Genomic DNA, 26,964 nt, shown 5'->3' on the forward strand with positions numbered 1-26,964 from the left:
TCAATATTTGTTTTATTTTTGTACGGTTGATCTGTTTCTCAGGAACTTCAATTTTTTGCAATGCGCTTCTCAAACTTCATTTAAAGGTGCTAATGTCTAGGTGGACATTGCATGCAGTAGTCCTTTTCCAGGGTGCTGTAATCTTCCTTCTCAGCATGTGATTATTGAATGAGGAAATGCTTAGAAATGAATGAATGAAAATGAGACAAGAAAACCATATGCTCAAGCTGCCAGTTTTTGTTTGTTCATTCATGGGATGTGGGCATCACTGGCTATGCCAGCATTTATTGCCCATCCCTAATTGCCCTTGAGAAGGTGGTGGTGAGCTGCCTTGAATCGCTGCAGTCCATGTGAGGTAGGTACACCCACAGTGCTGTTAGGAAGGGAGTTCCAGGATTTTGACCCAGCGACAGTAAAGGAACGGCGATATAGTTCTAAGTCAGGATGGTGTGTGACTTGGATGGGAACTTGCAGGTGGTGGTGTTCCCATTGCATCTGCTGCTCTTGTCCTTCGAGGTGGTAGTGTTGTGGGTTTGGAAGGTGCTGTCTAAGGAGCCTTGGTGCGTTGCTACAGTGCATCTTGTAGATGGTACACACTGCTGCCACTGTGCGTCAGTGGTGGAGGGAGTGAATGTTTGTGGATGGTGTGCCAATCAAGCGGGCTGCTTTGTCCTGGATGGTGTTGAGCTTCTTGATTGTTGTTGGAGCTGCACCCATCCAGGCAAGTGGAGAGTATTCCATCACACTCCTGACTTGCGCCTTGTAGATGGTGGACAGGCTTTGGGGAGTCAGGGGGTGAGTTACTCGCCGCAGGATTCCTAGCCTCTGACCTGCTCTTGTAGCCACGGTATTTATATGGCTACTCCAGTTCAGTTTCTGGTCAATGGTAGCCCCTAGGATGTTGATAGTGGGGGATTCAGCAATGGTAATGCCACAATGTCAAGGGCAGATGGTTAGATTCTCTCTTGTTGGAGATGGTCGTTGCCTGGCACTTGTGTGGTGCAAATGTTACTTGCCACTTATCAGCCCAAGCCTGGATATTGTCCAGGTGTTGCTGCATTTCTACACTGACTGCTTCGGTATCTGAGGAGTCACGAATGGTGCTGAACATCGTGCAATCATCAGAGAACATCCCCACTTCTGACCTTATGTTTGACGGAATTGATGAAACAGCTGAAGATGGTTGGCCCTAGGACGCTACCTTGAGGAACTCCTGCAGCGATATCCTGGAGCTGAGAGGATTGACCTCCAACAACCACCTTTCTTTACGTGCGGTATGACTCCAACCAGTGGAGAGTTTTCCCCCTGAAAACGTCAGTTTTTCTAGGGCTCCTTAATGCCATACTCAGACAGATGCTGCCTTGATGTCAAGGGCAGTCAATCTCACCTCACCTCTTGAGTTCAGCTCTTTTGTCAGTGTTTGAACCAAGGCTGTAATGAAGTCAGGTGCTGAGTGGCCCTTTCGGAACCCAAACTGGGGATCACTGAGCAGGTTATTGCTAAGCAAGTGCTGCTTGATGGTACTGTTGATGACACCTTCCAAAACTTTGCTGATGATTGAGAGTAGACTGATGGGGCGGTAATTGGCCAGGCTGGACTTGTCCTGCTTTTTGTGTACAGGACAGACCTGGGCAATTTTCCACATTGCCGGGTAGATGCCAGTGTTGTAGCTATACTGGAACAGTTTGGCAAGGGGAGCAGCAAGTTCTGGAACACAGGTCTTCAGTACTATTGCCGGAATATTGTCAGGACCCCTAGCTTTTGCAGTATCCAGTGCCTTCAGTCGTTTCTGGATGTCACGTGGAGTGAATCGAATTGGCTGAAGACTGGCATTTATGATGCTGGGGACTTCAGGAGGAGGCCGAGATGGATCATCAACTCGGCACTTCTGGCTGAAGATTGTTGCAAATGCTTCTGCCTTATCTTTCGTACTGATGTGCTGGGCTCTCCCATCATTGAGGATGGGGATATTTGTGGAGCCACCTCCTCCAGTTAGTTGTTTAATTGTCCACCACCATTCTCGGCTGGATGTGGCAGGACTGCAGAGCTTAGATCTGATCCATTGGTTATGGGATCGCTTAGCTCTGTCTGTTGCATGCTGCTTATGCAATTTGGCACGCAAGTAGTCCTGGGTTGTAGCTTCACCAGGTTGACACCTCATTTTGAGCCTGGTGCTGCTCCTGGCATGCCCTCCTGCACTCTTCATTGAACCAGGGTTGGTCTCCTGGCTTGATGGTAATGGTAGAGCGGGGGATCTGCCGGGCCATCAGGTTACAGCTTGTGGTTGAGTACAATTCTGCTGCTGCTGATGGCCCACAGCACCTCATGGATGCCTAGTTTTGCATTGCTAGATCTGTTCAAAACCTATCCCATTTAGAACGGTGATAGTGCCACACAGCACAATGGACGGTATCCTCAATGTGAAGACGGGACTTTGTCTCCACAAGGACTGTGCGGTGGTCACTCCTACCAATACAGCCATGGACAGATGCATCTGCGGCAGGCAGATTAGTGAGGACAAGGTCAAGTATGTTTTTCCCTCGTGTTGGTTCCCCCACCACCTGCCGCAGACCCAGTCTAGGAACTATGTCCTTTAGTGCTCGGTCAGTAGTGGTGCTACTTAGCCACTCTTGGTGATGGACTTTGAAGTCCCCCACCCAGAGTACATTTTGTGCCCATGCCACCCTGAGTGCTTCCTCCAAGTGGTGTTCAACATGGAGGAGTACTGACTCATCAGCTGAGGGGGAGCGGTAGGTGGTAATCAGTAGGAGGTTACCTTGTCCATGTTTGACCTGATGCCATGAGACTTCATGCGGTCCGGAGTTGCTGTTGCGGACTCCCAGGGCAACTCCCTCCCTACTGTAGACCACTGTCCTGCCACTTCTGCTGGGTCTGTCCTGCCGGTGGGACAGGGCATACCCAGGGATAGTGATTGCAGTGTCTGGGACATTGTCTGTAAGGTATGATTCCGTGAGTATGACTATTTCAGGCTGTCGCTTGACTAGTCTGTGGGACAGCTCTCCCAACTTTGGCACAAGCCTCCAGATGTTAGTAAGGAGGACTTTGCAGGGTCGACAGGGCTGGGTTTTCCATTGTCGTTTCCGGTGCCTAAGTCAATGCCGGGTGGTCCGTCTGGTTTCATTCCTTTTCACTGACTTCATAGCGGTTAGGTACAACTGAGTGGCTTGCTAGGCCATTTCAGAGGGTATGTAAGAGTTAACCACATTGCTTTGGGTCTGGAGTCACATGTAGGCCAGACCAGGTAAAGACAGCAGATTTTCTTCCCTAAAGGACATTAGTGAACCAGATGGGTTTTTACAACAATCGACAATGGTTTCATGGCCATCATTAGACTAGCTTTTAATTCCAGATTTATTAATTCAATTCAAATTTCACCTTCTGCCGTGGTGGGATTCGAACCCATGTCCCCAGAGAAATACCCTGGGTCTCTGGGTTACTAGTCCAGTGATAATACCACTAGGCCACCGCCTCCCCTAAAAAAACACTGCCGCTAGATTAGAAAACGTAACCAATATTCTTCTGTTGTTTGCTCTTAGAGGAAAAAGTAATGTCGGGATGAGGAACAAATAATGCATTGTATTTAAATGCATCTTTTTTTTATTTCAGCTCACCGTGGACAGGATATTCTGAGGCTGGCTGTTTTGATGTGGCACAGGTAGAATTTTCATTTGTTCACTGGCCAGAATAAGCAGTAGTAACTATTTTCAGTTGATTCTGTTGATTACCCATCAATGTGAGTTGACCTAGTTGTATAATTTTATTCGTAATGTAATAATGGATTTAAAGAATCAATGTGTTTCATTTAATCAGATAAGTTTCTTTTGGATCAAATGGGTTTATTACTTTGGCTATCATGTACAAAGCGATCTTTGATTTTTTTTAAAAATTCATTCATGGGATGTGGGCGTCGCTGGCCAGGCCAGCATTTATTGCCCATCCCCTAATTGCCCTTGAGAAGGTGGTGGTGAGCTGCCTTCTTGAACCGCTGCAGTCCATGTGGGGTAGGTACACCCACAGTGCTGTTAGGAAGTGAGTTCCAGGATTTTGACCCAGCGACAGTGAAGGAACGGCGATATAGTTCCAGGTCAGGATGGTGTGTGACTTGGATGGGAACTTGCAGGTGGTGGTGTTCCCAGGCATTTTCTGCTCTTGTCCTTCGAGGTGGTAGAGGTCGTGGGTTTGGAAGGTGCTGTCTAAGGAGCCTTGGTGCATTGCTGCAGTGCATCTTGTAGAAGGTACACACTGCTGCCACTGTGCGTCAGTGGTGGAGGGAGTGAATGTTTGTAGATGGGGTGCCAATCAAGCGGGCTGCTTTGTCCCGGATGGTGTTGAGCGTCTTGAATGTTGTTGTAGCTGCACCCATCCAGGCAAGTGGACAGTATTCCATCACACTCCTGACTTGTGCCTTGTAGATGGTGGACAGGCTTTGGGGAGTCACGAGGTGAGTTCATCGCCTCAGGATTCCAAGCCTCTGACCTGCTCTTGTAGCCACGGTATTTATATGGCTACTCCAGTTCAGTTTCTGGTCAATGGTAGCCCCTAGGATGTTGATAGTGGGGGATTCAGCGATGGTAATGTCGAGGGGAGATGGTTAGATTCTCTCTTGTTGGAGATGGTCATTGCCTGGCACTTGTGTGGCGCGAATGTTACTTGCCACTTATTAGCCCAAGCCTGGATATTGTCCAGGTCTTACTGCATTTCTACACAGACTGCTTCAGTATCTGAGGAGTCACGAATGGTGCTGAACATTGAGCAATCATCAGCGAACATCCCCACTTCTGACCTTGTGATTGAAGGATGGTCATTGATGAAGCAGCTGAAGATGGTTTGGCCTAGGACACTACCCTGAGGAACTCCTACAGTGATGGCCTGGAGCTCAGATGATTGACCTCCAACAACCACAACCATCTTCCTTTGCACTAGGTATGACTCCAGCCAGCGTAGGGTTTTCCCCCTGATTCCCATTGACCTCAGTTTTGCTAGGGCTCCTTGATGCCATACTCGGTCAGATGCTGCCTTGATGTCAAGGGCAGTCACTCTCACTTCACCTCCTGAGTTCAGCTCTTTTGTCTATGTTTGAACCAAGGCTGTAATGAGGTCAGGAGCTGAGTGGCCCTGGTGGAACCCAAACTGAGCGTCACTGAGCAGGTTGTTGCTAAGCAAGTGCTGCTTGATGGCACTGTTGATGACACCTTCCATCACTTTACTGATGATTGAGAGTAGGCTAATGGGGCGGTAGTTGGCCGGGTTGGATTTGTCCTGCTTTTTGTGTACAGGACATACCTGGGCAATTTTCCACAGTCTAGCAGCCATGTCCTTTAGGACTCGGCCAGCTCGCTCAGTAGTGGTGCTACTGAGCCACTCTTTGTGATGGACATTGATCCTCATGTTGGACTTGAAGAAGACAAAGTTCAGTGAGCTATAAAGGGATCTAACGTAAATTAACTGAGCAGAAAAGTTAGCAACCAAGATGACAGATCAGCAGTGGCAATCTCAAATGCCAGATAAATATCTACAATGCATTCCTTCCCAGGCTAATATATCTTTTCTCAGGAGTAATGTCCAGAATAGCGCACACTATTTCAGATGTGGTCCAATCAGGGTTTGCATAGTTGTCGCCAAACTTCCCTCCCCTTTGTATATCCAGCCCTCTAAATATAATGGCTAACATTTCATTCGACTTTTTGATTTTTTTTTGTACCTGATCATCATATTTTGGTGATCTGTACATTGACCCTAATTTTTTGGGACTTCCACAGTTCCTTGCTTTTCACCACTTTAAAAAGTACTGGGATCTGTCCTTCCTTAGGTCTCAAATGGTTGACCTCACCTTTAGCTATGTTGAAATTCATCTGCCGCATTTCAGCCCGAGATGATGTTCCGATCTCATATTCATGCCATTGCTAAGACAGCCTATTTCCACCTCCGTAACATCGCCTGACTTTGCCCCTCTCAGCTCATCTGCTGCTGAAACCCTCATTCATGCTTTTGTTATCTCTGGACTTGCTTGACTATTCCAATGCACTGCTGGCTATTCTCCCATATTCTACTCTCTGTAAATTTGGGGCCGTCCAAAACTCTGCTGCTTGTGTCTTAACTCGCATCATCTGGTTCCCTTACCATCCCTGTGCTCACTGATGTACATTGCAGCTCACCACCACCTTCTCAAGGGCAATTCGGGATGGGCAATAAATGCTGGCCTAGCCAGTGATGCCCACATCCAATGAACAAATATATTAAAAAAACTGGCTCCTCGTAAAGCAATACCTTGATTTTAGCATTCTCATCCTTGTTTTCAAATCACTCCATGACTTTGTCCCTCCCTAGCTCTGTAATCTCCTCCAGCCCTACAACCCTCCAAGATATCTGCGCTCCTCTAACTCTGGACTCTTGTGTATCCCTGATTTTAATCACTTTACCATTGGTGGCCCTGCTTTCAGTTACCTAAGCACCAAGCTTTGGAATACCCTCCCTCTACCTCTCTGTCTCTCCACCTCGCTTTCCTCCTTTAAGACACTACATAAAACCTTGCTGCTTGATCAAGCATTTGGTTATCTGACATAATGGGAGTGATTTTATCTTAGTGACTGGGGTCTCGACTGCTTGCTAAAACTTTGGCGAGAGCCCCGTGTTGCCTCCTGTGGGGAAGGTGGTGGCGTAGTGGTAATGTCTCTGGACCAGTAATCCAGAGGCCCAGGCTAGTGCCCTGGGGACATGGTTTTGAATCCCACCATGACAGATGGTGAAATTTGAATTCAATTAATAAATCTGGAATTAAAAAGCTAGCCTAATGATGACCATGAAACGAATGTTGGTTGTTATAAAAACCCATCTGGATCGCTAATATCCTTTTAGGGAAGGAAATCTGCTGTCCTTCTCTGGTGTGGACTACATGTATCTCCAGACCCACAGCAACGTGGTTGACTCTTAAATGCCCTCTGAAATAGCCTAACAAGCCACTCAGTTCAAGGGCGATTAGGGATGGGCAATAAATACTAGTTGAGCCAGCAATGCCCACATCCCAAGAATGAATAAAAAATAAAGGCCAGCCAGATTATGTGCTAATTAGGCAGTTAAATTCACAGCAGCAAGCCTTCCACAGGATTGAGGACGTTGGTGACAGAAGTTCTGCCTGCTGAGAGCTGTTGGCCAATTAGAGGCTGGCAGCTCTTTATCTGAGCAGCCCCACTGCGGAGACGGTGGCCGCTACTGGTAAAGCGCTCACTGGAGGCGCTGGACCTGGCCACAGGTAAGTCAGGGCGGGAGGGATGGGGTGTAGCGGGTTCAGGAGCAAGGGCAGGGCGGTGGCTCTTAGTGGGCCCTCCCCTTCCCAATGCCTTGTCTCTGTTCAGGCACTAATAACAAGCCATTTTAAAAATGTAGTCAACAATTCAATATGCTAAGAGCCATAATGCTGTTACTCAGATACCAAGAATAATGAAAAACAAGACAGATTCACATTTCTGGATATCTATGCAACACCTTTCCACTAACTTCCTGTTTTTCAGCTCCTCCACAGCTTGCTTTCTGGCATTTCCAACTGGATAATTTTCAGCTACGGTTGTATGCTTTTTAGTAAAATGTCTCTCGAGATTTGCTATATCATAGCAAATGAGACATTCGGACGGCGGTCGAATTTGGGATGAATGGGAATGAATTAGTCCATTCGTTATGAAATTCCCAATTTTCATCTTCGACTTTTCTTTGTAGCCATTTCAACCCCTCTAATTATGCCAATTTTTTCAAATTAAATTGAAGCGCTAATCAGTTTAAAAAAAAAATGTCGACTTTAATCTGAACAGTACTGCTGACAAATGTCACAAACTTCTGTTTCCTGTGATAAATTAAATATTTTTGTAGCAAAACAGACTCAAAACAGAGGCCACAGTTAATTCCTTTATTGATGAATATGTCTTCTGCAAGCAAATTGCGTGATCAGCTAACTGGCAGTAAGTAAGCCATTAGCGCAGTGGTGCATGACGCCTTTTTGCTTGGCAAAACAGTGCCGCTGTAACTTGTGACTTTAGATCCAAGAAGGTTTTCGATAGAATTTCATATTTTTGTGATTAAACATTTCACAAGTTCTAGCGGTTATCTGTTAAAATATCCATTGTCAAGGAGATTTTTAGATATCTGATATTCTTTTTTAATTAGAAACATGTTGAGATAACTATTTTCTAAAAACTGATAGAGAATAAAATGGGTTGATTCGATCAAGGCCAGGAGCTGCACGTGAGTCCTTTCATGAGCCGCATGCTCCTGACCTCTGGAATAGGCCTTCTACGAATGCACCCTAGCTGTTGAAGAAAGTCAGAGAGGATATAGAAGAGCTGCTGACTTCAAATTTTGCAAGGGGACCTGGAGAGTAGAAACCTCGATTTGAGAAAGAAATGAAGATCGTTGTTCAATCCAACATCCATTGTGGATAAACTCTTAGAATCCAGAATTCAAATCAATATTAGTGAACATTTGGAAACACATGGGTTAATGGAGAACAGCCAGTGAGAATTAATAAAAGCAAGTCGCGTTTGATGAATTCAAAATTTTTTTTACCCCAACGTGATCAATTGGATAAATAGCGAGAATGCAAGGACTAGATGTACATAAATGTTCAGAAGTTGTATGATGAGGTATCTCAGAGGAGGTTTATTACAAAATTTCATTGCTAGGTCTAATGCTGTCATATAGTTTTGTTACAATTGAGACGGGAGGAGTGCACTGTTAATTCAGTCCCACTTCTTCACAGGTCACAACATATCAATAAATTTTCCCACTTTGCGAAACAGCCAATTAGATACTGTATTTGTCCCCAGAATAAAGCACACCATCCATGTTTCTTTAATAAACAAAAAAATGATACGTTTATTATAAACCAAGTCTTAACCAATAATGAAGTAACTATATATGCGAATTGAGATATTAAAGCCCCGTATTTTTATCTTAGCCCTCACTTACACGCATATACATCCAAAAACCGGTTAACCGGGGAAAAAAAGGGATTTTTGTTTACAACTGTTATAAAGAAATAGAAGAAATAAGAAAATAACTTATACTGAATATAGAAGTCCTTTGTTTTGGTGAGGTGTCCGAAAGTAGATTAGGGATGCCACTAGGAATCTTTCCAGGCAATGTTGACGAACAGTCAGTTTCGGTCGGTGTTCAAAGAAATTCAAATACAGAAGGCTTCATATAGATCTTCCATCAGGTGTGCAGCAACAAAAGTGTCGGTTCTCACACATTCAATGCTAAGTCCCTTTTAAAGATGCATGGTTTCTGCAAACATTCAGGAGCTCATCAGAATATAGGAGGCAAGAGTACAACTTCATAAAGGCCTTTCCTTTTCAAGAGCAGGGATTCTTCAAAGAGAGGTAACGGTGGCCTGGATGTTCTTCTGATCTCCAACAACTCCTTTAGTCCAAAACAGAGCTGGCTTTTAACAGCTCAAAGTGAAACCAAAAACAGTTCAACAGTTCAATCCTATGAGAGCCATATATCGTGGTCTGTCATTTCCTTATAAACATCTGTCCCTTCAGGTTAGAATCCCCTGTGGTATTAAGTTGAAATCGCATGTTTTCCAGTATTTGTTTACCGGAAAACCCTTTTGTTGACCTTCCTTTTTTAAAAAAAGGGCTGCGTTTACTGACAACGCAACCACTAGGTGGTGCAGTACTAGCACATACGCAAATGCAGCCTCTTGCACTGAAATGCCACTGTCTGCGCCGTCTCAGGCGGCTGCCAGTAATAAAGATGGCGACCCCCAACAGTCCCCTGCTCCCTCCTGCCACTGCGCTTCTCTTTGCTGCCTCCTCCTGCGTCCGTTGTCTCGCCGCTTGCTCCCCGCTGCCTTCCCTTAGCCACTCGCTCTGGCCTCGCCACTACTCCTCTCCTGCAGCCTCTCGCTCCTCGCTTCTCTTATTCCACCCCCCACTTCATCCCACTCTCCAGCCACTTGCTCCAGGCCGTGCTGCTTCACTCCTCTTGGCCATTCACTCCCAAATTCCCTGCCGCACCTCCCAAAGAAGCAAGGTGGCCCGCAAGGGGTGACGGGGCGACGTGGGAGCGAGTGGCCAAGAGGAGGGAAGCGACGCGGCCTGGACTGAGCGGCTGGAGAGGGGAGGGAAGCGGGGACCGACTGGCTGGAGGCAGGGGGGTGGTGGGGGGGAATCGAGGAGTGGGGGATGATCAGCTGAGGAGAGGCAGTGGCAAGGTCTGGAGCGGGCGGCTGAGGGGGGAAAGCAGCCAGTGGGGAGGGTGGGGTGGAGAAAGCATTGAGGGCGGGAGCGAGTGGCTGACAGAGGGGAAGCAGGGAGGCTTGGAGCAAGCAGCCGAGTGTGGAAAGCAGCCAGAGGGGCAGGCGCGAGAAGCTGAGGTGGGGGGGGAAGTGAGTCGCTGAGGGAAGGCAGTGGCGTGGCGGGGAGTGAGTGGTCGAGCGGGGTGAAGCGGCGATTGAAGCAGAGATGGTGCGAGGGAGTGGAGCACGGTTGAATAGAGACGGCTATTGAGGGGTGAGGACGTCATTGCGTGATGACGTCATGTGTGCATTCATACTGGCAAATGTTCGCACGCACCGATGACATGCACTGCGCATGCTTTGCATTGTCAGGAGTCACTTTGTTTAAAAAAACACCCAAAGTTCATCAATCTCCAGATGCTTCAATGTCCATGAAATCCTTTTCAGTTTTTAAAAATATAGATTTCCAAGTTTTAACTCAAAGGAGCACACTATTGAAGTTAACTGAGTTCACAAAAGTTGGCAGTTTGGCGAATGGGGAAGTTTGCTGCAAAAATGGCATATGCAATTTGATGCAAAGACGCCTGAGGTAATGCATTTTGGGAAAAAAGGTACGAAGTGGGAGTACACAGAGTCATAGAATTATACAGCACAGAAAGAGGCCCTTTGGCCCATTGTATCTGTGCTGGCCATCAAGCACCTATCTATTCTAATCCCATTTTCCAGCACTTGGCCTGTAGCCTTGTATGCTATGGCGTTTCAAGTGCACATCTAAATACTTCTTAAATATTGTGAGGGTTCCTGCCTCTACCACCCCTTCAGGCAGTGTGTTCCAGATTCCAACCACCCTCTGGGTGAAAAAACTTTTCCTCAAATCCCCTCTAAACCTCCTGCACCTTACCTTACATCTATGCCCCCTGGTTATTGACACCTCCGCTAATGGAAAAGGTTTCTTCCTATCTATCTTATCAATGCCCCTCATGATTTTGTATACCTCAATCATGTTCCCCCCTCAGCCTTCTCCGCTCCAAGGAAAACAACCCTAGCCTATCCATTCTCTCTTCATAGCTGAAATGCTCCAGCCCAGGCAACATCTTGGTGAATCTCCTCTGCATCCCCTCAAGTGCAATCACATTCTTCCTATAGTGTGGTGACCGGAACTGTACACAGTACTCCAGCTGTGGCCTAACTAGCGTTTTATACAGCTCTATCATAACCTCCCTGCTCTTATATTCTGTGCCTCGGCTAATGAAGGCAAGTATCCCATAAGCCTTCCTAACCACCTTATCTACCTGTGCTGCTGCCTTCAGTGATCTCTGGACAAGTACACCAAGGTCCCTCTGACCCTCTGTACTTCCTAGGTTCCTACCATCCATTGTTTATTCCCTTGCCTTGTTAGTCCTCCCAAAATGCATCCCCTCACACTCCTCAGGATTAAATTCCATTTGTCACTGCTCTGCCCATCTTACCAGCCCATCTATATCATCCTGTAATCTAAGGCTTTCCTCCTCACTATTTAGGACACCACCAATTTTCATGTCGTTTGCAAACTTACTGATCATACCTCCTATATTCACGTCTAAATCATTAATGTACACTACAAACAGCAAGGATCCCAGCACCTATCCCTGTGGTACACCACTGGTCACAGGCTTCCACTAGCAAAAACAACCCTCGACCATCACCCTCTGCCTCCTGCCACTAAGCCAATTTTGGATCCAATTTGCCAAATTGCCCTGGATCCCATGGGCTCTTACCTTCTTAACCAATCTCCCATGCGGGACCTTATCAAAATCCTTACTGAGGTCCGTGTAGACTACATCAACTGCCATACCTTCATCTACACATCTAGTCACCTCCTCGAAAAATTCAGTCAAGTTTGTTAGACATGATCTCCCCCTGACAAAGCCATGCTGACAATCCCTGATTAATCCCTGCCTCTCCAAGTGGAGATTAACCCTGTCCTTCAGAATTTTTTCCAATAGTTTCCCTACCAGTGATGTTAGACTCACTGGCCTGTAATTACCTGGCTTATCCCTGCTACCTTTCTTGAATAATGGTACCACATTCGCTGTCCTCCAGTCCTCCAGTACCTCTCCTGTGACCAGAGAGGATTTGAAAATTTTTGATTGAGCCCCTGCTATCTCCTCCCTTGCCTCATGTAACAGCCTGGGATACATCTCATCTGGGCCTAGGGATTTATCCACTTTTAAGCCTGCTAAAACAGCTAATACTTCCTCCCTTTCAATACTAACTCGTTCAAGTATAGCACAATCCCCCTCCCTGATCTCTACACTTACATCGTCCTTCTCCATAGTGAACACAGATGAAAAGTAATCATTTAAAACCTCACCTTTGTCCTCTGGCTCCACACACACTGCAACTCTGGTCCCTAATGGGCCCTACTCTTTCCCTGGTTATCCTCTTGCCCTTAATATACTTATATCTCAGTGGATAGACACAGAAGGCTTTGGAAGAGCAGTGATATCAAGGGTACTAAGACTTAATTACCTGCAAGAAAGTGCAGGTAGATGAAGCCATAGAAAGGACAACAGCTTCTTTAAATTTTCTAAATGGGGCAAAGTGTAGGGGAGTGAAGAGGGAATAAATCTGTACAAGACAATGGTTAGGCTACCATTGACACACTGCAGTTATGGTCATCATGTTATAGAACAGGGTTATCCAACCTTTTTGGGTGCAGGGCTGCATTACGATTTATGCTCGGCCTGGGGACCAGTGAGCAAATTTCGAAAGATAAATGCAATAAAAATTTATCTTAATAATAAAAACACCAACAAATGTGCATTTTTGTGAAGAAGCTTTCAATGAGAGGACTAATTTATTGACTTACTTTCTCGTTACTATATTGAAAACTGATTTAGTGACATACCTGCCATTGTTTTTGCTTGCATAAGTAGTCGATCTCTACCCGCACATTTGATGTAGCGAAGCAGAGTATTCTGGATAGATGTCCATCTTTCAGGAGTGAGATCTCGCCCTCTGTCTCTCTCTCTCTCCCTGTGTTCCCCCCTCTCTGTGTCGTTCCCCCCCTCTCTGTGTCGTTCCCCCCCTCTCTGTGTCGTTCCCCCCCCTCTCTGTGTCGTTCCCCCCCTCTCTGTGTCGTTCCCCCCCCTCTCTGTGTCGTTCCCCCCCCTCTCTGTGTCGTTCCCCCCCCTCTCTGTGTCGTTCCCCCCCCTCTCTGTGTCGTTCCCCCCCCTCTCTGTGTCGTTCCCCCCCCTCTCTGTGTCGTTCCCCCCCCTCTCTGTGTCGTTCCCCCCCCTCTCTGTGTCGTTCCCCCCCCCTCTCTGTGTCGTTCCCCCCTCTCTCTGTGTCGTTCCCCCCCCCCTCTCTGTGTCGTTCCCCCCCCCTCTCTGTGTCGTTCCCCCCCCCTCTCTGTGTCGTTCCCCCCCCCTCTCTGTGTCGTTCCCTCCCCCTCTCTGTGTCGTTCCCTCCCCCTCTCTGTGTCGTTCCCCCCCCTCTCTGTGTCGTTCCCCCCCCCCCCCTCCCTCCCCCTCTCACTGTCCAACCAATAGGTTGAGAAGTCTCCTTTCCGGCTTTCCAGTGTCTGACCAGCTTGGTTCTGGTACTGTTGCGTGCCCTTCGAGCCCCGCTATATCAACCGGCACATGGAGAAGGTCGGCCTCGGCATTGCGGACTTGAGACAGAAAGCAGTTTCTGCCTTTCCTGTCATGTCTCAGAGGGGCAGCCACGGGGCACTGGTATTGCCATACTGCACCTCACTAAGCCCTATCATCTGCCATTCTCCGCATGGAGATCAGACCTTTCATCTCCAAGTTATTGCCAGAGGACTGAAGGGTACCCCGGGATTGGCATTGGGAAAGCCGATTTTTGATTTTCCATTAATCCTTCAGGGTCGGTGCAGCAGTATACCTGTAGAATGCGTGAGAGTCAGCCTTCTCCAACAAGTATCACTAACTAATGCCGAGAATAATCGACTGCACTCGGGAAAACTCAGCCCGGGAGAGCTTTAGGAGACTTTGAAATTCCGGATAACAGAGCTTGCCAGTTGGTAAAGTGCCAGATAACAAAGCTGTTACTGTACTTGTGTTCTAAAAATGGCAGTTTTTTTTCACTGGAATTTAGAGCTCCGAGTAGAATCTCCCTCCCTGCCTATATTAATATCAATTGTGTGTGGACAAGGAGAGGGATGGGGTGCTGTTGGGGATCTGAAGTGACTTGATTCCATTCTGTGAACTGCTTTGGAACTGTCTCTCCTGGGAATCTGCTTTTTTTCCCTCATAGTGGGTTTCCCAGGATTGGGGGAGCAGGAATGGGTGCATTAGAGCAGTTTGAACTCTTTCCTTCTTTTATTTGCAATGAGTATGCATCCTTTAATTGACATCATCTGTGCAATCTACTCAAGGTCTTAATGTCATAGCAAGACTGACTTTTTTAACAAAAGTCGTGGGAAATTTTGTTTGAGTTTTTTTTCTACAAATGTTACTCATGGATTTCTTTCCCTGTCATATTAAATGTATTTGATCAAGTTGCATTATTGTAACAGCATTAACACACTTAGCTTTTTAATTATTAATAATGAAGTTATTTTTACATGCAAATCCTATTCCTCCAACTATGGAAAAGGATACCTTGAACATTGATATTTCTGCCATTTCCTCTCCCATAATCTTTAAGGCATCTCATTTATTTTATTTAGTACTTTGCCTGCTGTGAGCATATAGGTTGTGGGGGCGGGGGTTGTTGTGGTGTGGGGGTAGGATATGGTGAGATTTCTACTATACTTTTCCAGTTACTCCTCAATTTATCTATAGGGCATTTTTAAAATCTGCAGTCTTTTTCATGACATTCAATGTCTTGATGTGCTTCTAGCATTTTAATTTGTTTTGTGTGTTTTGTTTTGGTATCAAAACAAAGTAGCAAGTAGGGGTGGAGTAGAGCATGAAAAAGCCAGGATAAATACAAAGAAAATCAGTTTTTTAAAAAATCACATTTTATTTTGAATATCCTTAAAATGCTCCATGTTATACAATTTTCGCTGATGGCAAAATACTGTCAAATTATTTTAGTAGTAAGATATATAAGGGGTGAATTTTAACTTGCAGGAATGCATGGGTTTGGGAGCAGGCAGGGGGTTAAATTGACTGCATCGGGAAGCCGGCTCCAACTCGCCAACTTCCACATTTATTTGCAGGACGTGTTCGGCTGTGTGTGAGCAACTCCCTTGGTAGAGGCAAATTGTTAATTTCAATATGTTAATCTTTCAATTAGAACAATATTAACATGACCTCGAATTTAACTGTGGGTGCACTGATTTCCCAAGCCTCCTGGAACTTGCCAGTGAAAGCAAGGTGAGAACATAGCAACAATTGAGGGGGCTGAAGACATGACAGGGAAATATACCAATAGATACTGAAACCTCACAGCTGCTTTCTTGCCTGATTGAGTGAAAGGCTTTGTTCATAAGAATTGTGCTGAGAGGTTAATTTTTCTACTTTGGAGGTTTGTATGTCTAATCTGTACTTGGGAGCTATGGTCTATTGGATCAGCATGGGTGCCATTGATGCTGTTTTAGTTTGGACCTCAGCTGAGGACCAAGATGACCAGTAGCAGTTAGAACAGCAGGAAGAGCACATCTTCAAATCCTCACTGGATACAGGCAAGGTCCCAGAGGATTGGAGGTCTGCGAACATTATACCATTGTTTAAAACGGGTGCAAGGGATAGGCCAAATAATTATAGGCCGGTCAGTCTGACCTCGGTGGTGGGTAAATTATTAGAATAAATTCCGAGGGGCAGGATAAACTGCCACTGAGAAAGGCACGGATTAATCAGGGATCGTCAGCATGGATTTGTTATGGGAAGGTCATGTCTTACTAACTTGATTGAGTGAGTTTTTTGAGGAAGTAACCAGGAGGATTGATGATGATGGTGCAGTGGATATGGTCTTCATGCATTTTAGTAAGACAATTTACAAGGACCCACATGACAGACTAGTAAGTAAAATGAAAGCCCATGGGATACAGGGGAATGTGGCAGGTTGGATCCAAAATTGTCTTCGTGACAGGAAACAAAGGGTAATAGTCAATGGATGTTTTTGCGAATGGAAAGTGGTTTCATTGGCGTTCCACAGGGCTCCATGTTGGGCCCCTTGCTGTTTGTGGTCTTTATCAATGATTTGGACTTAAATGTGGGCAGCATGATTGGAAAATTTGCAGATGACACAATAATTGGCCGTGTAGTTGATCGTGAAGAGGATAGCTACAGACTCCAGAATGATATTCATGGTTTGGTTGAGTGGGCGGAAGAGTGGCAAATGGAATTCAATCCAGAGAAGTGTGAGGTAATGCATTTTGGTGAGGGCAAGCAAAACGAGGGAATACACAATAAATGGGGTAGAATGAGAGGGGTAGAAGAAGTGAGAGACCTTGGAGTGCATGTCCACATGTCCCTGAAGGTGGCAGGACAGGTAGATGGAGTGGTGAAGAAGGCATATGGAATGCTTTCCTTTATTGGCCAAGGTATAGAATACAAAAGCAGGGATGTAATGCTGGAACTGTATAAAACGTTGGTTAGGCTGCAGCTGGAGTATTGCGTACAGTTCTGGTCACCACATTACAGGAAGGACATAATTGCTCTGGAGGGAGTACAAAGGAGATTTACAAGAATGTTAGCAGGGCTTGAAAGTTGCAGCTATGAGGACAGATTGCATTGGCTAGGGTTGATTTCCTTAGAACAGAGGAGGCTGAGGGGTGACTTAATGGAGGTGTAAAAATTATGAGGGCCCTAGATAGAGTAGACAGGAAGGACCTGTTTCCCCTCGTGGAAAGGTTAATTACCAGGGGGCACAGATTTAAGGTGATTGGTAGAAGGAATTGAGGGGACATGAGGAAAAACTTTTTCACCCAGAGGGTGGTGGGTATCTAGAATTCACTGCCAGGAAGCGTGGTGGAGGCAGAAGCCCTCAACTCATTTAAAAGGTGCCTGGGCATGCACCTGAAGGGCTGTAACCTGCGAGGCTACGGATCAGGTGCTGGAAGGTGGAATTCGATTGGGCAGCTAGCTTTTTTCAGCTGGCACAGACACAATGAGCTGAATGGCCTCCTTCCGCGCCGTAATTTTTCTGTGAGCAGGAGAAGCAACAGTCCGCTTCTCATAGAGCTCACAGTTCCACAAGACAGAGGAGATGAGCAGAGAGGTGCAGCTTGCTGGAGGCCATACCCACCACACAGGGTATATAGGGAGAGGATAAGCTTCCAGACATATCAGAATTCCAGTATCTCGGGAGGTTCAAGGTCTTGTGTCAGGTGGTAGCAGACATTTGCAAGGTGCTGAGATAAGACAGCTGGTGGCCATACTTCATCAGTGGCTGTCAAAGTCACCACCACCCTCAACAACTTTTCCTCTGGATACTTCCAGGGCTGTGCCAGAGAAATTTGCAGTATCTTCCAATTGGTGGCCCACAAATACAAAAAACAGGTAATTGATGATGTGTTTGCCAGAGCAGGCAATTATGTCAATTTTGCCTGCGATGATGCCAGTCAAAATGAATGGCTGTTCATGTTTTGGCTCTGGGTGGCTTCTCACAGTGCAGGGCATCATCAACTGCAATTGGCAATTAAAGCACCTTCAGATCACCTAGGAGTATCCATCAACTGCAGGGTCATCCACCCATCAGTGTGCAGCTGGTGTGCAACAATAAGATGATGTTTATGCAGAATAATGCAAGATTCCTGGGCAGCTGTCATGATGCTTTTGTCCCATGGTCGTCCACCTTCTCTGATCTCTTTGCACCTGGAAGCAAAATTACAGGCTGGCTGCTGAGACAGTGGGTACCCACTTAAAAATATGCTTGATGATGCCCATGACGAACCCAACTAATGAGGCCCAGGAGTGATGCAGTGAAAACCATATGACAGCCAAATGTCTCATTTGATCAAACCATTGATATGCTGAAGATGAGGTTCAGGTGCCTGGACCAATCTAGAGCGCTGTTCAATATATACCAGCCACGGTCGCCAGAATGGTGTTAGTATGCTGCGCTCTGCACAGCAATGACGTTTGGACCTGCAGGAGGAAGAGTGTCTTCAAATGACTCCGAGAAGGAGGAGATGGAACATGTTGCAGCTAGGGCACCAGCAGCGGTGCACGTTGCTGCCTGGGATCACCACATTATTGTACAATTCACTTAGGTTCCATCAGGCTACCCATCTGACAGCCACAAACAAAAGCCACTTCCCTGAGCCCCCGCCTCCTTCCCCCAAAACAAAGCAGTTCTACAAACAATCAAGCATCCCTTTCACAGTTGCCCATTGCAAGGCGTCAATTCATTTCTTACCGTTCATCACAAATGAAAAGGTAGATTGCTAGGCAGCAACCAAAACAACAATAGGGGAATGTGGTACAAATAAGTAATATTTATGTGACTCAAAAATAAAACAGAAGTTTACCAATCCAATACTGTGTAGCACACCCACATGCAAACCCTTCTGCAACTACAAATCTTTACTCTTTCTCTTCCTGAATCTTTGTGGTTGAACCCCCTTTAGCTTCAGCAGAGGTGGAGGCAGGCTGCTCGGATCACTGCTCTGACTGCAGAGATGCTTTTGGCTGACATCTTCTGGGTTTTGGAGCTGTGAGGGCCCTGCCAAAATCTTCTCCACTGGCACCTGTGTCAGGGCAGACTGGGCAAGAGGCAGCATGAGGTGAGGGAAGGAGGCTATGGATGAGAAGAGGAAATGCTTCTGAGTCCCCAATTCTGTGTGTCCTTTCACCATCATCCTTCTCATGTCCCACCTGCACCTCCATGCTAGCAGCGAGCCATAGAGCACTTTGCTATGGGTCAGTGGGGTGCTGAACGGCCAAGGCTCGCGTTTCATCAATTCTATTTGAGATAGCATTCATAGTGTACAAGCCACTGTTAGAGATCTGCATGCACTTGTTTGAATGCCACGTTTGATGTCCATACAGGTAGCCACTCTTTCAATGGACAAAGATATAATTTCTAAGGCCTGCGACATCATGCTCGAGATAGCCTCTTCAAATTTCTCTGCAAGCGTGCACAGTGCGGCTGGAACATCTGCCAGTACATTGCACATTCTTTGCTGCTGGTTCTCCAGAAGTATCCTCTTTGTCGTTGGCTTGAGTTTCAATATCTGCGCCCAGCTGAGCAGAGCTTGGAACATCCTGCAGCCTACAATGCGGACTCTCCACTGCTGTCCCTGTCTCCATCATCTGCTCTTGCTCACTTCTGATGTGTAAGTCATCAGATGAAAATCCAGTATCTTCCTTATTAGTCCCACTGAAATGTGAGTATCTGAGCTGTTGCATGGCCTGCATGAGTCCTGTGACGGTGCACCCTCAGAGGAAGTGACTTAATTATATATCAACTGTTTAGTTATATGTTGATGGAGGGCATTAATTGGGGTTTCACTTGAGCACATATAAAGAGACACTTACTGAAACTGTGGTTGAGTTAGGAGGTATTTGCTTGTAATGTTTCACTGTAAATCAGTGTAAGACTGAGTGAAGATTGGCTGACTGCAGTACTATCCTTCACCACTGGCTTTCCAGAAAAGTGCAGTGACGTTGTTTGAGGAGTCATCGTTCTCCTCCTGCAAACGTTTTTAATCTCCCACAGGACAGACATAAATTTGAACTGTCATGTAAGCATGTTTAAGCAAACGTATTTCACTTGCTGACATCCTGTCGACATAAGTGAGTGCTGTACACCATGTGACTGTCTGTCTGATATTTAATTCTGTCACCAGGTAACTGGGAGCCCCCATCTCCAACGGTCAACCATGTCCGGATACTGCTGATGTCCGGTTGCTCTACAGCTATCAGTTGCAAGATGGCTGGAGGACCATCTCTGGTTATTTGTGTTCTGTGCTCTCTTTTACTGACCTCCTCTACTACCTCCTGCCATACCTTCTTGGTTTCACTGGAAGGTTTCTTCCTCCTGTCAGTAGGAAACCGTATCTCCATGTTGACCCTTACAGCCCCAGAACCACATCCAGTGAGGTGTCAATAAAATGAGGCACAGCCTTTGAGCATGTGCACTCCATTCTGTGACTTTGTTCTGCTCCCAACTCCAGAATCCTTCAACTTCATGTTCGCAATGTCTCTTTAAAAACTGGAGTTGAAATTGACCCATGCGGGTCGACGTCATGTGTGCACAACCTAATTGGTTGAGAAACCGGCAAATAATATGTTGATGCAATGGCTGGGTTAAAAAGCCACCAGTAGACGTGCTGCACTTACTTCCGGGTTTGCTGCTTGTTACTGGATCCCCCACCTCCTTACCCCTGTTCCTAGCATGTCAGCAATTTAAAATCCAGTGCATAGTATCTTTCAATGCACTGTGCACTGCAAAACCTTTATGTCTAAAGTCTAGGATTAATCTACAACAATTGTTTATGTAGCAGATCTGTACCAGGAACGCTCACTGTATAGGTAGTTGGAGGCTGTCTGTCTATTATGGGTTGTGAGCCAAGAGTAAGGAAGGGTCAAAATAATTGAGAGAACAGTGACTTAATAAAAACCGAACATGTTGACATTCTATCAGGTCATCAGGCTCCTGTAGAATTTCTAAAAGGGAAGCTTTTTAAATGCTTGTGTAATCTTAATGTAATGCAGCTTTCAACTTGTGTTTGGCGTTAAGCAAAAATTTAGTTGTGCTCTTTGTCACCAGCATTTCAGTAAAGTGCAATGATAGTTGTGTCAAAGTTTGTACTGTGTTTAGTTAAACCATACATTTAAACTTCACCCTAGATTTTACTGTCATAATGACCATGGTGAAACTGACATTGTTCACTGTCATTACTTTTCTGAAACTGACAGCAACTATCTAACAGTAAATATCTAAATGCATGTGGTGTGCCAGAAGTACTCTTTAGTTGTGTCATGTGGATGTAACGCCAAATTGGCCTTCCAGTAGCCATGGAGGCTGTTGGATGCATCTATTTTATGGGACTTCCAGGTGTTTGTTGTCTGAAACAAGTTATAATGCCAATAATGTCGGAGGCCACTTCTGTAACATTACATTGCCAAAATCATGCACCAGCATTAAAATAAATTAGGCAAATCTTTAACACAGGATTTGTGCACAATAAATATGAATGTGTACAGTGACACTGCCACTGTAATCAAATCTTTCTGTCTTTAATTGTTCAGGATGTGGGTTTTTCCAGTTAGACTTTGTCAAAAGATAGTTAACATGGATTCCAAAAGTCCAAGTAACATTGAACTGAGATGGTATAATTCTCTGAAGAGGTAACTGAAAGAGTAGACACGGGTAATGCAGTGGATCCATATACTTGAATTTTCAACAGGCCTTTATTGACATACCGCACAGTAGCTTCATGATAAAGGTTAGGGCATGTGGGGTTGGGGGATAAATAGCAGAATGGAATGCAAACTGGCAAAAAAATAGAAAGCCATGAGTAGGAGTAAAGAGTAATTATTCAGATTGGAGGAAGGTTGAAAATGGAATTTCACAAATATCATTGCTGGGGCCACTATGATAATTTACATTGATGATTTGGATTTAGGAATAAGTAACACTATCAAAATTTGCAGATGATACCATTGGCATAGTTAAAACTGAGGAGGAATACAACTTAATAGAAAAAGTAGAAAACTTGAAGACTGGGCTGTTGAGTGGCAAATAAACTTTAACATGGCTAAATGTGAAGTGATGCACTTTTGTCAGAAAACCAGAAACATCACCTACATTTTGGAAAATAAATTAAATTGGGTAGAAGAGACAAGGGATCTAGGGATAGAGGTGAGCAAATTATTAAAATTAGCATCACAGATTGACAAAGCAATTAAAAATGCTAACAAAGCACTGGGATTTATTTCTAGGGTTATAGAATTCAAAAGTACTTATGCTTAAGCTTTTTATGTAAGACTTTTGGAAACCCAAAGATGTACGTAGATTACAATGCTTGTGGTTATTCTGCCAAGATAGTCATTTTCCTGTAACATGTCTTTTGTTGATCTTAAAGTATTGCTGTGCACAACTGAAATGCAAAGCAAAAACAAGGCTGACTTTGGCCTCGTTAACTTATATTTTGGGAAACGTTCCAAATGTTCTTGTAAAAGAATTTGTACATGAAATATCTTACTAAATGCTTCTTATACATATAAAATGTATGCATGTGTGTGTACATTCTTTTCATCAGAACTTTATTTTCTTATATTGAATGTCTGACTAGATTTTAACCCGTCAGTGATCTTCTGTAAATACAGGCCATTTACTTGAGAGATGAGCACATAGATGTGATACATACTATTTTAAAAAGATCATCTTTAACGCAAGAATAGGAAATAGAAAACTTGCAGCAGCAGGGGCCTCTTCACTGGATTGCAGCCTTTCATGCGACACGTGTTGCTCACAGTTACGTTTTGTGCTCTGCTTGTAGGTCCTGTGTGGCACTGTTGTTTCTGCTTTGCAGCTCTCCTGCAAGCATCTGGGCAGTTGCTTTCTGATAAAGGACCATCATGGTTTATAAAAAAATTATAGTACAATCTGGGTATTTAAAGGAGGCTTGCAGCGGATTTGGAGGCGGTGAGAGCATAAAATCGGGTGGGTTAGTGGGGCGGGATGTCCTGCCAACAGCCCACCTCCGCCAAAATTTAGTCTGGGATGGGAAGGCCTGTGAATGGCCTTCCCACCCTGCCACCAATTGAGGCTCTTTACTCGGCAATTAACCCCCAATTAAGGGCCTTTTCCCACCGCAGCCGCAATTAGCTGTGCGGCGGGTAGCCCTATTGCCGCAAAGGCAGCATGGCCTGGAAAACCGTGCAGGCTGCTTCCCTGCTCAGAGTGGGGGTGGGAGGTCCCTTGTTAAAAGGCAGTTAGTACCCAAATAAGGGGCCTGGCATTGGGAAGAGGAGGGACCCGGTGAGAGCCACCCCCCTGCCCTTGCTGCCTCCCCCTTTCCTGCCAACCCCGTGAGACCCCTCTCACTCTAACATACTATGGCCTGGGTCCAGTGATGCTCCTCTGCCGCCAGTAGGTGCTCCTCCAGCAGTAACCACTGCCTCCGTGGTGGCACTGCATCTGCCGGCCTCAGATTTGCCGACAGCTGTCCAAGGGTGGGATTTTGGCAGCAGGATCCTTGATCCTGTGGAAGGCCCGCCGCTGTCCACTTAAGAGCCTGATTGGCACTAGATTTGGCAGGCCTTCCAGCAAAGAGATGACGTGGGGATCTCTGTGTCACCTTGTCTGGACGTCGAGACCCACTGCTGCCAGAATAAAATTCTCCCCCACATGTGATTTTCTTAGTTATGATGATCAATACCATCTGTGCAGCTATCTCTGCTGTTTCTTACCCATATCCTTTCACCCATCTCTTCCCAGTTTTCCCCCATCTGTCCCTCCTATCCTTCTTAAATTGCTCTCTGACTCATGTTTTATTTTAGTAGGGGGATCGAGTTTTATTTTTATTACTTTTTATTAGTAGGGGGATCGAGTTTCGGAGCCACGAGGTCATGCTGCAGCTGTACAAAACTCTGGTGAGACCGCACCTGGAGTATTGCGTGCAGTTCTGGTCACCGCATTATAGGAAGGATGTGGAAGCTTTGGAAAGGGTGCAGAGGAGATTTACTAGGATGTTGCCTGGTATGGAGGGAAGGGCTTACGAGGAAAGGCTGAGGGACTTGAGGTTGTTTTCGTTGGAGAGGAGGAGGAGGAGAGGTGACCTAATAGAGACATATAAGATAATCAGAGGGGTTAGTTAGGGTGGATAGTGAGAGTCTTTTTCCTCGGATGGTGATGGCAAACACGAGGGGACATAGCTTTAAGTTGAGGGGTGATAGATATAGGGCAGATGTTAGAGGTAGTTTCTTTACTCAGAGAGTAGTAGGGGCGTGGAACGCCCTGCCTGCAACAGTAGTAGACTCGCCACCTTTAAGAGCATTTAAGTGGTCATTGGATAGACATATGGATGAAAATGGAATAGTGTAGGTCAGATGGTTTCACAGGTCGGCGCAACATCGAGGGCCGAAGGGCCTGTACTGCGCTGTAATGTTCTAATTCTAATGTTCTACTCCCTCAATCCCCTTCCATCTCAACTGTCCCCATCGTGGCCCTTATATTAACTGATATTGTCAGTGTCTCCTCAGTCATTTTCTCTTTTCCCTTCGGAACTGCTATTATCACTCCTCAAAAAAACACACACAATCCGCCTCCTCTTGCCAGTTACAACTCCATCACCAACCTCACTTTCCAGTGTCCTTGGATGTCATCAACTCCCATAACTGTCAATCTGAATTCCTCTGGTCCAGCTGCCATAATTTTTCACTGTATCAAACGGTCCTAACTAAAGTTGCAGATAATCCAATATGACTCTAGCACTTTATGCCTCCTGTACCTTTCTGCAACTTTGACCTGGTTGACTACGGCGTTCTCCTCTAATGCTTTTCCTCTGCATTCCAACTTTTTATGAATGTTCTTATATGGTTCCATTGCTATTTATCTAAATGTAACTATCGCATTTCAAGTAATAACTTCTCTATTTTCCTGCAGTGTCACCTCAATGCCCTCCAAAGAGCTACGCCTGCCTTCCCCTTTCTCCTGTACATGCTGAAACCATTGGTGATATCATCTGCAATCTCTGTATAAAGGCTGATCACACTCATTCCTACCTCTCCATCACCTTCCCTGACTGCCACTGTGCTATTTCATTGCTTCTCTGATGGCAAGTCTTGGATGAGTCACAACTTTCTCATTCAACATTATGAAGACCTAAGGCATTATCTTCAGCCCCCACTGTGAACTCCACGTCTTTCCCATGTATCCCTTGCCTTCCCTGGCCACAGTCTAAAACTCAATCAGATCATTCACTACCTTTGTGTACTGTCTGACTCTGAACTTAGTTTCAGACCTTCTATCCTGTCCACCATCAAGACTGTTTACATATACCTCCATAATATTGACTGCTTCTTGTACCTGTTCTCCCCCACCCCTAAACCCTCCGGATTTGGTTGACTTCCCTTCCTGCACCTGCTATAAAAGTCTAATTTGTAAAAAAAAAATTACCTCACGTAACCTGCCCCACCTTACATTCTGTACCCCTCCACCCTGTCCCTCCCACAGGTTAAATTTAAAATCCTTGTCTATAAATCTTTCTTCTCCTTCACATTATCCTAACTATAACCTGATGCAATTTTCTTTAATCGTACTGCCGTGAGGATTACAATTCATTCCTCTATTAATGTCTTACTTATCTCGAATAGTTTAGGCATATATTATACCAGTTAAGGTCACACACCTGCTATAGCTTCCGGAAGTTTGAGAGCTGCACATGTTGCAGCCATGTGGGTGCATCTGAGTAACAGGAAGAGCATAGTCAACAGAAATATACAACCTAAACACATGACCTGTTGCAATGAAAGTGAGTTTGAATTTAGTGCAAGGTTCAGCGTTAAATTGGTTTAGAACTTATTTTGACCATACTATTTAAAACACTGGCTGAATAAATTTAAAAAACTCTTGGAATATGGTATGACAGCATATTTTTATGTACCAAATTTTGTCATTGAAAGGATTACTATTGACTGCCCGAAATTAGTGATGGCAATTGATTGTTTTTTTTATATATAAATGTTTAAATTTTTAAAATCTGGGCATACATTTATTTTACTGTCCAGTTGGAGTTTTTCAGTTGTTCAAATTAGACTGTCGCAGAGATGATGCAGGTTGAACTGGAACAATGGCCAGAAGGTGGAATGATATTGTGAACTAGTGCTCATGCTTGCAATCCATCTGAAGTAGGTATTCTAATTGGAGGGAGTATATTTTTAATGAATTGAGATTTGCAGAGAAGCTCTACTTAGTGGAGTGTGTTTGGTGTGTATTATCCTGCGTACTCGAGCTTTACCTAGGATTATTGAATATTTCACCTGCTCCTTCCAATCCAGATTCCTTCACTAGATACCCTTTTTCTTTTGAGATAGTTATGATGGTGAAAATAAAGCCTGATTTCAGAATATTTTACCGTGTGTCACTAATCTATTTGCTGGCATTATCTGATCACAAGGGCTTGAGTAAACAACTAAGGCTTTTATGGAATAAATAGGCAGAGCTTGTGGAAATCGGAACCAATTAAATTGGATAATTACTGCCTTTTGTGCTAAATTTGACATGGAATAAGACGAAATTCTGAAGCTAGGTATATGTAATAATGGTATTCAACGCCTTTAACCTTTTGAAGTATATTTACTTAAACTTTTAATTAGTCCAAGCTCTTGCGTTCTAGGATTATATAAGATCCTGAGGGGACTTGCCAGGATGTTGAAATGATGTTTCCCCTTGTGGGAGAGACTAAAACTAGGGGGCACAGTTTAAAAGAAGGTGTCTCCCATTTAAGACCGATGCAGAGAAACTTTTTTCTCTGAGGGTCGTGAGTCTGTGGAACTCTCTTCCCCGGAGAGCGGTGGAGGCAGGGTCATTGAATGTTTTTAAGGCAGAGGTAGACAGATTCTTAACGAACAAGGGAGTCAAAGAGTATCAGAGGTAGGTAGGAATTGAGGCCACAAACAGATCAGCCACGATCTTATAGAATGGCAGAGCAGGCTCGAGGGGCCGAATGGTCCACTTTTGCTCCTAATTCGTATGTTCATATGTATGTTTGTACGATAGAATCTGAAGACTCTTCCACCATAACTATTAACATATACTGGATGACCCATTTTGTGCTTGGATTTTTTAAATCCAAGCAAAAT

The 26,964-nt window shown here is 45.1% G+C and overlaps 1 protein-coding gene across 1 annotated transcript in view; it reads left to right on the forward strand.

The window, feature by feature from the left end:
• LOC137375209 (SH2/SH3 adapter protein NCK1-like) overlaps positions 1–26,964 on the forward strand; it is a 234,462-nt gene that overhangs the window by 94,697 nt on the left and 112,801 nt on the right. The window contains exon 2 of the mRNA XM_068042019.1: positions 3,628–3,676. The gene's annotated coding sequence lies outside the window, so the exon portion shown is untranslated. The remainder of the gene's footprint in view (positions 1–3,627; positions 3,677–26,964) is intronic.

Source organism: Heterodontus francisci, chromosome 11 (genome assembly GCF_036365525.1).
Source record: "Heterodontus francisci isolate sHetFra1 chromosome 11, sHetFra1.hap1, whole genome shotgun sequence".
In the NCBI taxonomy this organism is placed as follows: Eukaryota; Metazoa; Chordata; class Chondrichthyes; order Heterodontiformes; family Heterodontidae; genus Heterodontus; species Heterodontus francisci.